This window comes from Macaca fascicularis, chromosome 13 (genome assembly GCF_037993035.2).
Source record: "Macaca fascicularis isolate 582-1 chromosome 13, T2T-MFA8v1.1".
Lineage (NCBI taxonomy): Eukaryota > Metazoa > Chordata > Mammalia > Primates > Cercopithecidae > Macaca > Macaca fascicularis.
This window is the reverse complement of record NC_088387.1, coordinates 23,120,649-23,133,307: the sequence shown is the minus strand read 5'-3', so window position 1 is coordinate 23,133,307 and position 12,659 is coordinate 23,120,649. Positions and strand designations below refer to the sequence as shown.

The following is a 12,659-nucleotide window of genomic DNA, read 5'->3' as shown; positions in this document are numbered from 1 at the left end:
AAATTCAACCAAATACCTGTAACACCTCTTAAACAAAATATGGCAACAACTACTTTTTTTTTTTTTTTTTTTTCCAAAAAGACAGTCTTGCTCCGTGACCCAGGCTGGAGTGCAGTGGGATGATCATAGCTCACTGTACCCTCTCAAACTCCTGGGCTTAAGTAATCCTCCTGCTCCGGCCTCGTGAGTAGCTAAGACAACAGGTGCGCACCACCACACCTGGCTAATTTTTAAATATTTTATAGAGACAGGGTTTCTCTATGTCGCTCAGGCTGGTCTCAAACTGCTGACCTCAAGTGATCCTCCTGAAGCTTCAGCTGCCCAAAGTACTGGGATTATAGGCATGGGCCAGTGTGCCCGAGGAAGCCTACATACATGTAAACATATAATGGGTTTCCCAATTGTTTTATAGTGATTAGCAAAATAATACTTGGGTTGTGATTCAAGGTAATATTCACTTATCTATGCGTTTCTTAGTTTGTTTTCATTAAACTTTGTTCATATGTGCTAGTCATGTACATACTATGACTATATCTATAGTCACTGGCACATAGTATTTGCTACTTCAGCCTTCAGAGTACTCCAGACTTTTCCTAAGACCCTTTTTAACTTTGTGCATATATAAGATATGTTTCTTATTGACAAGCATGTTATGTATATTGATTATTTCTGTAAACTTTGTCTATTATTAGTAGCCTTAAGACAATTCCTCAGGCAAATAGAGGACTTGCTCCATAAGTAAAAATTTTCTCATTTCATGTTTCTGGGAATAGTGTTTAATATCAGCATGAGGGAGTGTAGTGGTAATTATAGTTAACTCTTCTTGAGTGGTTATTATATGCCTAGCATTGTTCTAAGCATTTTACATGTCTTAACTTAGTCAACCCTCATATTAACCTATGAGGTAAGTCATCTTACAGAGAAGCAATTAAGGCCTAGAAGATCCTCTGTGAAAAAAAGTCAAAATATTATATGAGAAATGCTTCACATAATAGTCCCCCAATATTCTCATTTGAGATTCACTTTAACTTATTAACTATATCATCAAGCCAGGTGCAGTAGCTCACACCTGTAAACCCAGCACTTTGGGAAGCTGAGGTGGGCAGATTGCTTGAGCCTAGGAGTTCGAGACCAGCCTGGGCAACATAGCAAAACCCTATCTCTACAAAAAAATACAAAAATTAGCTGGGCATGGTGGTGCACGTCTGTAGTCTAAGCTACTCGGGAGACTGAGATGGGAGGATCACTTGAGCCCGGGAGGCAGAGTCTGCAGTAAACCGAGACCACACCACCACTCCAGAGCGGGATCCTCTCTCAAAAAATAAATAAATAGAAGTAAAAATGTACCATCAGTAATCCTACAGTAAAGAAACTCATTTAGCTTGGTATAACCCAGCGTTTTCTCCTCATATTTGACCAAACAATCTTGTTTTCCCTCCAGATAACAGATTTGAAACCCATAAAATTGGAGTTACACAAAACATAAGTTATACAAAACATAAGATTTAATAGAAATTGTCATTACAACAACTCAGATTTTTCCAGTCCTTGCCTATTACTTGTGGATGCAGAGCAGATACTGACAAAGCATCTTTCATGAACTAAGTACAGAAAATTCCCTTTATTCAACTTATAGCAAAAGTTGAATGATATGGGATACCAATTTGGGGAATTCTAGTTAAGGTACAAGTGGGATGATATCTGCCAGTTATGCAGCATCCCATTTGTTCTTGCTGGGAAGGATATCATGGAGCTCACAAGGGAAAAGAGGAAGGAGAGGATGCAGCAATTCCTCCAGGCTGCCTAGGCGGTGAAAAGGCAGAAGCCAGCCAAAAAAATTGAGGTGGCTAGGCCGGGCACAGTGGCTCATGCCTGTAATCCCAGCACTTCGGGAGGCCGAGGTGGGCGAATCATATGAGGTCAGGAGTTCGAGACCAGCCTGACCAACATGGAGAAACCCCATCTCTACTGAAAATACAAAATTAGCCAGGTCTGGTGGCACATGCCTGTAATCCCAGCTACTCACGAAGGCTGAGGCAGGAGAATCGCTTGAACCCAGGAGGCAGAGGTTGCAGTGAGCCAAGATTGTGCCACCGCACTCCAGCCTGGGCAACAATGAAACTCGGTCTCAAAAAAAAAAAAACCATTGAGGTGGCTAAAGGCCATTGAGGGCCTAGAAGGGAAGGAAGCGTGAAGAATGTTAGCTGTTTAGTTGTAACAGTGGAAAGAAGGCCCAGGGGAATGGTGATATTGTGGAGAGAAGTGGCAGAACAACACCTAACTACATAGGTCTAATCAGGACCTTGCTTACTCCTGTGTTTGTGCCCTTGTACCTCTGAGTTTGTACAGATTTTCCCCCTCATCCAGATTTCTTTTATGCTCACCCAGATTGTTTATTTGCTTTTTGAATTTCCCTTGGTGCCTAGGGTAGTGCTTCCCTCATAATAGGCCCTCAATGAATAACAGTAATCTGAAGGAGAATTTAGAGCAAACGTCATCCTCTTTCATGATGGCAGATAGAAAGCCAAAAATAGTGTTAACAAGAGAATAATAGTAACTTAATACAATGAGGTCAGAGAAATATTAGAAAAAATAGGAACTGTCCTTGTGGCTGTGCCATTATTAACATACATATTGAAAGAAAGCAGTATCTTTAGGGGAAGCTACTTGATTGCCTTCCTAAAGGTGTCTCAAAGAGTAATACTACCTTGCTGGATTTGCCACAGTCTAGTATCTGACTTTCAGCCTTGCAAACTTAGAAACTTGTTTTTGGTGTCCTTGTTTTGTTTTGTTTTGTTTTGTTTTCACTAAGAACAGGCCTTAAACGATAAAAACCTGAATTACTAAGCTGCGTGTATAGTTTGGATTATTAGGGGCTGTGAAACTAGCTCCTGGTAGGCAGGTCCATGTGGAAGGCACATGAGCTTGCTAAGCCTGGAGTTGGAACAAGAGGAGATTGTTCTAGAAAATGTTCAATGTTGGCCAGTTGCGGTGGCTCACGCCTGTAATCCCAGCACTTTGGGAGGCCGAGAGGGGCGGATCACAAGGTCAGGAGATCGAGACCATCCTGACTAACACGGTGAAACCCTGTCTCTACTAAAAATACAAAAAAAAAAAAAAAAAAAATTAGCCGGCCATGGTGGCAGGCGCCTGTAGTCCCAGCTACTTGGGAGGCTGAAGCAGGAGAATGGTGTGAAACTGGGAGGCAGAGCTTGCAGTGAGCCGAGATCGCGCCACTGCTCTCCAGCCTGGGCGACAGAGCGAGACTCCACCTGAAAAAAAAAAAAAAATGTTCAATGTTCTCAGGCTGAAATGTCCTGATGCCATTATCTCCACAATGGAGGTTTTGTTGCAGAGCCATTGGGCAGTTCATACTTCATTCACTGACTCCTTTTCTCAAAATTGTCCTTGGCTTGCCTGGGTCAAGTTTTGAGTCTGCATTAAGTATCCCAATAGGTAATAAATATAAGAGTACAAAATAAAAAGGCACAACAAAATAAAAATACAGTGAAAAGTAAATCTCCCCACCTTTGCCTTCTAATCACAGTTACTCTCCAAACAGGCAGCCACCATTAACTTTTTTCTTGTGCATCCTTCTAGAGGTAGTCCATAAGTCCACAAGTTTATGTGGGTGGTAGTTCCCCACTTATCCTGAAGGGATATGTTCCAGCACCCCCAGTAGATGCCTGAAACCACAAACAGTACTGAACCCTATAAATGCTGTTTTTTTGTATATATGCATACCTTTGATAAAGTTTACCTTATAAATTAGGCATAGTAAAAGAGTAATCACAATAATAAGATAGAAACAGTTATAACAATATACTGTAATAAAAGTTATATGAATGTAGTCTGTCTCAGAGTATCTTATTTTACTGTACCTCACCTATTTTCAGACCATGGTTGACTGTTGGTAACTGAAACCTCAAAAAGTGAAACCACAGATAAATTGAGACCCTGCTGTATTAAGTTTTATGTACATTTTTATGCACAAGTCGTTGCATACTATACACAGTGTTTACTTGAAAATGTTTGAAGTATTTACCTATATCAGAACATATAGAACTATCTTTTTTTTTTTTTTGGTGGCTGCTTAGTGTTCTCTTTTAGGGATTATACCTTAATTTTATTTAACCAGTTCCTATGGATGGACATTTGTAGCTTCCGATCTTTTGCTTTATAAGTGATGCAGCATCGAATATCCATTGCACGTTATTTTGAGCATGCCCACTATATATGTAGGGAACATTTCTAGAATATTGGGTTAAGGTACCTTTAAAATTTGGATTGTTCTTACCATATTTCTCTCTATAAAGGTTGCCCTGAAATACAACCCTAGCACAAAATACCAAAGATCATTTCACATCCTTGTTTTCACAGCTGATTTTCCTTCCATTTAAACAAACAAACAAACTTTGTGAGCCTGATACTGATAGGTATGTGTGGTAGGGGAAGAATGAGATGTCATATTTTCAGTTTGCATTTATCATATGAGTGAGTTGAGTTCAACCACATCTTTTCTAGATATTTTCACACCTTCATTGTGGCAAAGGCTAAGTCCACTAGACTTCTGGCCTGAACTGTCTTTGAGGGCAATCTTAAGGCAGAAGCGACCACTGCTGAGATATGTGACCACGTATACCACAAAATCATTTCCATGGGCCTGTGAGAGCATTTCATCACTGTCTCTAGGGAACCTCGTAACGCTTTTTTCAAAGAATTTGCTAACAGCAAAGCCTCAGTAAAATGCCATACAGAAAGCAGCTGGCCAGGCGTGGAGGCTCATGCCTGTAATCCCAGCACTTTAGGAGGCCTAGGCGTGTGGATCACCTGAGGTCAGGAGTTCAAGACCAGCCTCGCCAACATGGCAAAACCCGGTCTCTACTAAAAATATAAAATTAGCTGGGCGTGGTGGTGCATGCCTGTAATCCCAGCTGCTTGGGAGGCTGAGGCAGGAGAATCCCTTGAACCTGGGAGGCGGAGGTTGCAGTGAGCTGAGATTGTGTCATTGCATTCCAGTCTGGGTGACAGAGTAAGACTCCATCTCAAAAGAAAAAAAAAAAAGCAACCGAATGGTTATGAGAAAGGGAAGAGAGACATTACAGCATTTTTCACAGAAGAGAGAAAAAAAATTACTTCAGACCACAGAAGGATTTAGATTGGACAGGCCATGAACAGTATCAGGTAGGCTGCTGAAATATGGGAGGACTCCATCTCCAAAGCCAGCAGATAGGTGGGTACAGAAAGAAGCCACAGGTTTCTTAGTGGTGTGTGTGACCAGTAGTCCTAAAGATGAGAAGATGCTTGACAGACTTAATAGAAATTCTAGTACCAATGGGTAAAACTGTTTATAAGCGGGAAATAGTTCTAGAAAATGAAATTGGAGGAAGCAAGCAGAGGTGCCTGATCACAGGGCCTTGACTATCACTGGAAATGAGGGTAACAGTGATTCAGCAATTTCTAGTGTTCTTCCCCCCCCCACCACCACCCGGCTTTTTTTAGTTGAATAGAGATGGGGTCTCACTATGTTGTTGCTCAGGGTGGTCTTGAACTCCTGGGCTCAAGCGGTCCTTCCACCTTGGCCTTCTAAAGTGCTGGGATTACAGGCATGAGCCACAGTGCCCGGCCTGGTGTCTGTTTTCTTATTCCTACTCGTGGCTTCTTGTAGGTGAGTGGTCTCCCTGACTCAGGCACATTTTAATAGCCACATAGAACCACAGAGGAAACAAGGCTCTGATATATTTGCCAGTCCAACAGAAGGAACAATCAAGGCTTGAACAAGTTGGATTTTTTTCCAGAAGTTGATTTCTTTTTCTTCCCTCCCCCACCTTTTGGTCTTAATTTTGAAAAGGCAGAAGACGAAAGAGTTAATGGATACGTTTTAACTCACTCTCTATGCCCTAAGTCTGGTGGAGAAACCATACCTCTTAAAGAGAAGCTAATTGAAAGGTAGAAAGAGGTGCCGTTTTTCAGAAGGATACAGAAAAGAAGGAATAGAAAAGCCAGAAGAGAAAAAACATTGCATTGATAACACTGTTTTCTATTATCTATTTTATATTCGTTGCTGGTGAAAGTTTATAGAAGTTCCAAGACTGTAGGTGTTCCTTAGGAAGAAGAATAGACATTATCTGAACACATCCTCACCAAAGACTTGGGCAGTATTGGAAATGAGTGCGCAAGCCGTGACTAGAGAAATTGAGACTAGAGAAAGAGAAAATTTAAATGGTCCCTGAGAATAAATGTTTAAAAACATAAGAAGCTAAACTAACTGAGAGGCTAAACACGCATGATAGAAAAGAAAAAGGTGACCTGGGAAAGACACTGGACATGTGCTTGTAAAATGCAAGTCTAGTATTAGGTTTATAAAATACCTTGGTTTTTTTTTTTTGTGCAGTAAATAAGGCAATGTCATATTAAGTATTTTAAAAAGATCATTGATCTGTAGAGTTATATTGTCCAATATGGTGACCACTCCTATTTGTAGCTCTTACTAATCGCTGCATTACTGAGAACCTTAAATAAAAGGATGTGTGTGTGTGTGTTTTAAATAGAGTCAGATATGCAATACCATAGTTTGTGTGGTTTCTTAAATAGCATGTGAAAAGGACAGGGACTCACACCAACTGTGAGATGAGTTTAATGGTAGTAGTTCCAGCAATGGACTCAGCCCGTAGCTGAGAAATTACCATTTGAAAATATCTAAGAAATGAAACATTAAGTGTTCTTTTCAATCTCTAAAGCAAAGTTATGGAGTTCCTCACTTTTTTGACTGAATTTTTATTTTTGTCAGGTTTGCCATTCTCTGAATTTTTAAGCATTTGATTGATGTTACTAAGGACATTTCACGAGGTCCACACCTGTGGAGTAAAAATAAATGTCATTCATTCACCCTGAACTTCAGCTTTTACCCCCAAGAGTATAGCCTTAAAGGAAATTAGAAAAAGAGGTTTTTGTAAGGCTTTAAAATGCTGTGAAAGGTTATAGTGGAATGTGCTGTGGGATTGGCAGGAGGCTTTTTTTTTTTCCAGTATTACTAGAAATAGACACCCAACCAGGCCGGCAAAATTGTAAGATGAGAGAGATAAGCCCACTAATGCTGTGTGTTAGGTTCCTGAGGGAGAACCGCTAACTATGAAGGTGAAATCTTGTATTTATTTTTGGAATGATGTAGAAATGCTAAATATGGAGGTAACCGTGTGCCAAGTCTTTTCACAGGCCTGACAATTTGGATAATTAATGCTAATATGTCTGCTGGGTAATTGTATAGATGCGGATTGCTTCTGACTTAGTCTTCTCGTAAGTAATATTGTTTTGGGGTTTGTTGGTGGAAAGTCCCCAAAAGGCTCTTCATCAGAAGAATGTAGTGGCAGTGCACAGAGGGTGACACTGTTGATCTTACTGTCATTTTTGGGGTCTTCAGTGTTTCCGTAAATGGAGTAATTCCAAAGGTGACAGTGTTCTCGTGGTCCACGCTGGAAATTTGGGATCAGAATTTTTTTAAAAAAAATTATAGAGTTAATAATTTCACTGCATTTTTAGTTTGCTTGCCACCCCTCCGCCCCCACCATCTCTACTAAAAATACAAAATTAGCCAGGCGTGTTGGCACGCACCTGTAATCCCAGCTACTCGGGAGGCTGAGGCAGAAGAATCACTTGAACCTGGGAGGCAGAGGTTGCAGTGAGCGGAGATCACGCCACTGTACTCCAGCCCGGGCAATAGAGTGAGACTCTGTCTCAAAAAAAAAGAAAAGAAAAAAAAAAAGGTGGGGAGGAAGGAAGGGGGAGGGGCAGGGGCAGGAATCATTTTGGTGAGAAATAGAAAACTAATCTCATTTTCTTTGTAATTCTTTAAGATTTATGAGAATGAGCCATAGACACCCTGACCTGCTCAGTTCCTCAAACTTTATCTTTCCTCATTTTATCAATCTGGAACTTCCTTGTCTTTATAAAGTAACCTCTTACCACTGAGATCTCTGTGTTCTTTCTCTCCTGTTTGTTTTTTTTTGTTTTTTTTAAGGCGGAATTTCACTCTTGTTGCCCAGGCTGGAGTGCAATGGCGCGATCTTGGCTCACCACAACCTCCACCTCCCAGGTTCAAGCGATTCTCCTGCCTCAGCCTCCTGAGTAGCTGGGATTACAGGCATGCGCCACCACACCCGACTAATTTTGTATTTTCAGTAGAGATGGGGTTTCTGCATGTCAGTCAGGCTGGTCTCGAACTCTCAGCCTCAGGTGATCGACCCACCTCGACCTCCCAAAGTTCTGGGATTACAGGCCTGAGCCACCGCACCCATCCCTTGTATTCTTTGCTGAACCTGTGGGCAGTCTTTGCAGGTTTCTAAGATATATAAATTCGTTTTTACCACAGTTTAGTTCAATAACACCTGGCTGCCAACAACACAGTTCAGATTTCAGTCACCATGATGTATTAGCTGTGAGCAATTGTATAAAATACAGACTTCTCTGCCAGCTCTTCAGTCTATACATCAGGACATAACAGGCGCATCATGGTCATGACCAGTTCTGTCACTTCGCTCTTGATCACTGCGCATCTACTGTCAGTTACCCTCAGGCAACAAGTGTGTAGTTGTGTCACCTCCTTAACTCCCTTATCCATGTGACATTTTACAAAAAATGAATAATTGGAAGACGGACTCGGCAACAAGAAAAATCTTAGAAGTGAAATTGAATGTGATTAGAAAGATTTGAAAAGGATGACAGCAAGACGAAGCTAGGGCAAGACCTAAGCCTACAGGAAGCTAATGGTACAAAGCATATTGGAAAAGTCCTGTCACTATGAAGACCAGGGTAAAGTCCCTTCACCATCTTTTCACTTATATTGCACTAGAATAGCAAGATGCTTGTGGTTTAGATGGAACATTTACTTCGTGTGTGTGTGTGTGTGTGTGTGTGTGTGTGTGTGTGTCCCGGTTTGGCTACTATTCCCACCAAATTGATAATAGTTGCCTTATGGAAAGAAGATGGTAATTACCAGGATATTGAAGAACTTCACTGCCAGTAAAAGATGCCTCTATCATGTTCAGAAATTGTGAATTGACTAATGTTAAGCTATCTGAGGAAGATGTTATTGTGAGTAAGAATGCTGCTGTGAAGTTTGTACTCAGATTTCAATGATTCATTAAGGCAGATGTTAATGATGATCATCACAGAAGGCAACTCTTGATACCAGAGCTTAGCAAAAGGCACAGAATAGTGAAGAATAGTGAACAGAGTTAATAATAGATTCACTTTCTTACTAGGAGGCAGCTGTGGAGAGTGACTTTGAATAAAACCTATGCTTATTTGGCCACTTAACTGTGGCCAGGGAATTGAAGTCAACAAAATACAAATGTTGGTTTCTGGGTACAGTCCTGGAGGTATAAGAGAGAGGTCCTATCATGTCAGGTGAGGATTTCACCTTAATTGCTTACATGTGCTTAAATGTTTGGGAGAGTTAAAAATGGGTGTCTCATCCTTAGTTTAGACATTTTGCCAGGGAGGGAGAAGCTTGGAAGTCCTTTGCCTTGTATAATTTAGTCTTAGTATAATATTAAGAGGTTAAATGAGGATAGTACATTGTTTCAAAACGAATAGGATGAAAAGAAATACGACTTTTAAGAAATGTGAAATCTTGTGTTGTATGAGTTTGGGTTTTGTGTTGTCTTTTCCCTCCCAGTTCCTTTTTGTAAAGGTATCTACTTACTTTTCTAAATATTTCTTGGCAAGGAAAGGGGAGGAATTAAGCAATGCTAGTTTTTTTCTTATTTCATAGCCTTGTTTATAGCAAAATTTGAAACTGTGCAAACAAATTTAAGTAGTACATTAAAAATTATATTTGTCTAAATAAATGCATCTCCAGGTTAAGTGGAGTACAGGTGTTTCTAGCTTATAAAGCTAAAATTGATAATTCATAACTTTCAGGAAAAGTAATTTATAATTACTCTATAGGCCTGTTCGTTAAAAGGAAGTTAAGACATTTTACTTTTACATTAGCTTAAAAAGTTATTACCTTTTAAAGTATAAAATTAATACATGTTCATTACAGAAAACCTGGAAAATATAGGACAGCATAGACTGTTATCAGTGCTGTTCAGCTGGAATTGATTGGTGTGTCTTCCTGGTTGTTTCAGACCCCTGGTGCTGATCTAAGAGTTGGTGCCTTGTTCTGATTAGTCATAGCCCATGGTGTAGCAGTTGATAAAAAATACTTGAAATCCCAGAGTCATTGCTGTTAAACATTCTGGTGTCTAAAAGTTACTTTTAAAAATATATCACACTTTTGGGTGGATGTGGTGGCTCATGCCTGTAATCCCAGCACTTTGGGAGGCCGAGGCGGATGGATCACCTGAGGCCAGGAGTTTGAGACCAGCCTAGCCAACACGGTGAGACCCTGTCTCTACTAAAAATGCAAACATTAGCTGGATGCAGTGGTGCATGCTTGTAGTCCCACCTATTCAGGAGGCTGAGGCAGGAGAATGGCTTGAACCTGGGAGGCAAAGGTTGCAGTGAGCTGAGATCGTGCCACTGCACTCCAGCCTGGGCAACAGAGTAAAACTCTGTCTCAAAAAAAAAATGTGTGTATGTCTATATCTCATCACATTTGTATATATCACACTTTCAAGTTGTTCACAGTGGCTGACACCTGTAATCCCATCACTTTGGTAGGACAAGGCGGGAGGATTGCTTGAGCCCAGGAGTTCGAGACCAGTCTGGGTAACATGGTGAAACCTCTGTGCAAAAAATTACAAAAAATTAGCTGGGTGCGGTGGTGTGCGCCTATGGTGCCAGCTACTTGGGAGGCTGAGGTGAGAGAATCGCTTGAGCCTGGGAGGCAGAGGTTGCAGTGTTAAGCTGAGACCGCATCGTGTCTATGAACTTTTCCTTTTTTCTATTGACTTTTTTAAAATTAAAATTTGTAGTTACTCTATTAAATAGCTCCGGTATTTTGGCTCTACAAGCCCTTACACATACACCCCATATCAGAAACAGAAAAAAGAAAAATCTTACTGCCTTTCCTTATTTGCTAGTAGGAAAACATACTTATGCTTTTATGAGTGAAAGGGTGTATAAACTTTTGGAAAGTGATTTAATTTAAATGCACTACTTGGAACTGGAAATCCATAAGGTGCCTGTCAGGCTTAGAGACTGGCAGGCTAGCGACTGCAAAAAGCACAGTGCTGTTGGTACTGTTGATTGATGTAGGGCATTCGCAAAAGACCACTGCCAGAAGTACTTTGCTGGTTGGCCAGGCTCACACCTGTAACTGCAGCACTTTGGGAAGCTGAGACAGTAGGATCACTTGAGCCCAGGAATTCAAACACAGCCTGGGCAACATAATATTTACAAAAACATTTTTTTAAAAAATTAGCCGGGAATGGCAGCATGCACCTGTGGTCCTAGCTACTTCAGAGACTGAGGTAGGAGGATCACTTGAACCCAAGAGGCTGAGGCTATAGTGAGCCGGGATTACGCTACTGCACTGCAGCCTGGGTGACAGAGTGAGACCCTGTCTCAAAAAAAAAAGTACCTTATTGTCAGCAGGTTTACCTCACTTGGTGTTACCACTTGACTGCATCATTTTAGTGCCAGGCAAGGAACCAAGGCTTACAAATTTAGGTAAGTATTTCCAAGATCCAGATGATTAATATTTTTAAAAATCACTGACTTTGAAGTCAGAGAAGCGTCATGATTTGACTGTAAGATGTGAATACATCAGCAAGTTAATTAGAATGTTTATCTGCATGTGCAGCCCTTTCTGGGAAGGTTAGGACCCGGTAAAAGTGCAGCTCTGTGAAGTCCAATCCCAATCAGCAAATTCATTATAAATAACTTGAAAGGTTTTACTCTTGTAGTTGGTGGAGTTACTCAGATTTTATATTCTTACCCAGTTCAGATTCCAGTGGTCTTTGGTGAATTGGGTTAAGTGAGGAGTATTTGTCTTAACTGATGGTCAAATTAAATAATATAATGCTAACAGCTTCTATATGTTAATATATTTAGAGAAATAAAGTAATGTTTCCTTATTCCCTTATCGCAAAATTTGATTTTAACAGCTAACTATATACTTTCCTGCCTTTGCCCTCACCTGACCTGGTAGTACCAGTTCAAGATTGATTATTCCAACTGTTTGTTCTGTAGAAGCCTGAGGTGCTGTATTTTTGGCTCAGTTAAAATAGAATCTTGTTTTTTCCCTTACTAGAACTATGTTTGTACAAATCATTTTGCACAGTAAGATTTACTGTATGATATTTGTCTAGCTTTATCTTCCTGATCAGACTGAAAGCACCTTGGGGGGAAATAACGGTATTTACTGTTTTTAATCCCAAAGTGAATAACACAAAATCTTGCAACTATTGAAAGTTTAAAAGTATAGTTGCCTTTCAGGATCTTTGATTCATGCTTGTATATATCAGGCCAGTTTTACAGGAAAAGGGCAGTGGATCTAGGCAATCTAATTGTGAATCTCACGGCTGACACCGCTTCAAAGTGTGGTCCTGTGCAAGTTCAGATGCATCATGTGACACATCAGAGTCATTCTAGTGATTGTCATCTGCTTTAATGCATTTTTCTTTCACTGGCTGAAGGGCCTCTGCAGGTGTAGTTATTGGTGGTTACTTTCCTGACAAAAGTCTTGGCCCTAGGGATTGATGTTACCATAG

General features: G+C 40.5%; 1 protein-coding gene across 2 annotated transcripts in view; it reads left to right on the top strand.

Moving 5' to 3' along the window:
- Window positions 1-12,659, top strand: part of RMND5A (required for meiotic nuclear division 5 homolog A) — a 61,815-nt gene that overhangs the window by 35,661 nt on the left and 13,495 nt on the right. Inside the window, exon 5 of one of the 2 annotated variants that reach the window (XR_012422076.1) lies at window positions 8,018-8,808. The exons of the other annotated variant lie outside the window; for it this stretch is intronic. The gene's annotated coding sequence lies outside the window, so the exon portion shown is untranslated. The remainder of the gene's footprint in view (window positions 1-8,017; window positions 8,809-12,659) is intronic. 2 annotated transcript variants of the gene reach the window in all.